This window comes from Chinchilla lanigera, unplaced genomic scaffold, assembly GCF_000276665.1.
Source record: "Chinchilla lanigera isolate Chin_1 unplaced genomic scaffold, ChiLan1.0 scaffold00020, whole genome shotgun sequence".
In the NCBI taxonomy this organism is placed as follows: Eukaryota; Metazoa; Chordata; class Mammalia; order Rodentia; family Chinchillidae; genus Chinchilla; species Chinchilla lanigera.
Window position 1 is genome coordinate 1,564,801 of NW_004955421.1, and position 3,426 is coordinate 1,568,226.

Genomic DNA, 3,426 nt, shown 5'->3' on the forward strand with positions numbered 1-3,426 from the left:
TCTCCATTAGCTTTCTTATATACTTGCAGATATAATTAGGAAAAGTGTCCCTGTTATCATGGCAACAAAATTATGTAATGCACAGGAATATAGTTACCAAGAAATGTGTCACATGAAAAACTTTAAGTAAGGGACATAAGGTGAATAGGTGATTTAGAATGGTGAAGTTATTCATTTCACCAAGTTAATCTATACACTTAATGTAAGGAAAAAACTGAAGTTCAGGGATCCTGAATCACTTGCTTGAGGCTGCAGTGCCAAGAAGGAAAGTCAGAATCTGCAACTCAGTCTCTCAGACTGTATTCTTTACATGAGTTCATGTAGGACTTACCTCCTAAGAAATAAAATTAATGTGTTTTAGAGTAAATTTCACTACAAACTCTAGAATTTCACAAGGAAACCAGAGGATGTGTGTTAGAGTATTAGCTGTGTGTTAGAGTATGTTGGCTGTGTGTTAGAGTCATTAGCTGAAATCAGTTCTCTCGAAAATTTTCTTTTCTGTTTTATTATCTTCTTGACACATTCACATATTCCAGACTTTAGCAGCATTGCTATTGTCAAAGGATCTTTAAAGTTTCAATTAATATTCTGTCTTGATCTTCAGAGCCGGTTTCTCTTCCCCAGTGGTTCCCAGAGCAACTACTACATCCTTGAAGACTACTATTGTCTTTTGCCTTTGTTTTTGGTCTTGCTGGTGTTTATCACGTAGCTTCAGCAGTCAGCGAAGCTGTTATCTTCATGCCTTACCCTTTCTTGTCTGGACTTGCTCTTGGTGATGCGGGATAACCATATCCTAATCCATGTGTGTATTTAGCATCATTTTTAGTAGAGTCTCCAGTAACACCTTAGTCAGTTTCAGTGCTTCTTGATACTATGGCCCAAAAGGCCAGTATTCCTGATACCTTGTACATATTAAAGACAATTTTTGTGATTACATGGGGAAAGCTGGAGAGTTTAACTTAAAAAAAATAAGTTAAAGTGTCACACACACACACACACACACACACACACACACACACACACAGCCTTCTGGGTATTTCCCCAGAAGAATAAAAAACATCATACCACAGTGATATATGTGCACTCATGTTTATAGCAGCACAATTTGTTATACCTCAATCTTGGAAACAACCCAAATGCCCATCCACTGAGAAATGGATAAAAAAGATGTGGTATTTTCATACAATGGAGTACTGCTCAGCCATAAAGAAGTGTCATTCAAGAGATGCAAATTAAAACAACACTGAGATTCCATCTCACCCCAGAAAGAATGGCTATCATCAAGAAATCAACCAATAACAAACACTGGAAAGGCTGTGGGGAGAAAGGAGCCCTACCCCACTGCTGGTGGGAGTGTAGATTGGTGAAATCATTGTGGAAATCAATTTGGAGATTCCTCACAAAACTAGGATTGGAAGTCCCATTTAACCCAGCTATTCCCCTTCTGGGTATTTTCCCAGAAGAATTAAAGACCTCATACCACAGCGATATATGTGCACCCATGTTTATAGCAGCACAATTTGCTATAGCTAAACCTTGGAAAAACCCTGATGCCCATCCACTGAGGAATGGATAAAAAAGATGTGGTATTTTTATACAATGGAGTATTATTCAGCTATAAAAATAGATAAACTCTAGGCTTTTATAGATAAACTGATGCAACTAGAGACAATACACATAAGTGAAGTAAATCAGACCCACATATTCAAACATCATATTGTCTCCCTAGTGTAAGAGCCTGAAAGAGTAAATAAAACTCAAAAGGTACAATAGATATTGTGAAACAGAAAGAAATTGCCCAATGGGAAGGAGCAACCAGGAAGAGAAAGAAAGAAGGAAGAGGAAAATATATAGCTGGGATAATTGTACTGCTTATGTCTGTTGGTTTATTGAAAGGAGCAGTTGATGCTTAAAATTTCTTTCACCAATTTTGCATGCTTATATCTGGTAATCAGGATGACTAATTTGAAGACAACAATATGCAATGTGACAACCCCTAGTGAATTCCCACCATCTCATTTAGTGAAGCTCTGCATCATTTCTAATTTATTTTATTCTCTTTAATTGTTTGATCAATCTTGCCTTCTTATATCTGGTAACCTGAGCAACTTAGTTGAAGATAAATAATATGTAACATAATGACCACTGTTAATTCCTACCATTTTGTTTTGAAATCCTGTATCATTTTTATAGTTTTTGTGTTGTTTTGTTTTTGTCTATGTTGTTGCTATTTTGTTACTATTTTTCTATTCTGTGTAAAATAAAAATTTTATATATTTATGATGTACAACATGTTTAAATATATACATACATTGTGAAATGGTTAAGTTGAGCTCTTTAACATAGGTTTTATCTCATATACTTTAGTATATTTGTAGTGATAAAATTTACTCTCTTTAGAAATATTCAAGTATACAATATATTGTTATTAGCTGTAGTCACCATGGTGTACATAGATCTCTGGAACTTATTCCTCCTAACTGAAATTCTGTGTCCTTTGGCCAACATCTTCCCTAACCACCTGCCCACTCCTATCTCTCAGGTTCTGGCAATCAATACTTCACTGTTTGTTTCTATGTGTGGGAGACTGACAACTGGTGTCAACTTGTAACACCCAACTGCATTGAACCAGCATGGTGCTGGGTGTAGGAGGCCCACTTGAGGATTGTAGCCAGCAGCATAAGAGGCAGAAATGTGGAGGAAGAAGTTTAGAAGCTGTTGGAAGCGTAAGGAGCTGTTGGTGTCCTGGGGGAGCTAGTCATGCTGGATTTCCTGATGAACTCAGCTGTTCTTATCATTAAAGGAGCCCCGGACCTTGTTGTCACTGAGAACGGCTGTGGTTCACTTTGGGGTTACCCTGGTCCTTACCTTGAGCATGGCTTCCTGGCTCCAGAGAGGAAGATGGTACACTGCTCTATCTCCTGGAGAAGCTTGTTGCGCTGGATTTCCTGTAAGGAGCTCAGCTGTTCTCATCACTGGAGGAGCTTGGGACCTCACTGTCACTGAGGATGACTGTTGTACTTTTTGAGTAGTCCTGGTTCTTACTTTTAGCATTGCTTCCTGGCTCCAGTGCAGATCTCTTAACCTGCTAACACAGATCTTTCATCCTGCTGACATAGACTTTCTAGCTTCTACCACTGGCCTTTGGGCCTTCCCATTGCAGATCCATGAAAATGGCCTGCATGAGACATTATCATGCCTCTTGCCTCCAGCTAGACTCATGGGGGGGCATTGTTATGGGCTCTAGATCTTCGCCTACACTCATGCAGGACATTACCACAGGATCCATGGTGTCAGCTGGATTCTTTGGTCTTTAGTGTATGGACAGATTACCTGCACTCTTTTTGTATAAGACCCTTTGGGTGACTAGTACAAAATAATGTTATAATTAAGTATCCTATATTGTATTGTTTACCCGTGTAAATC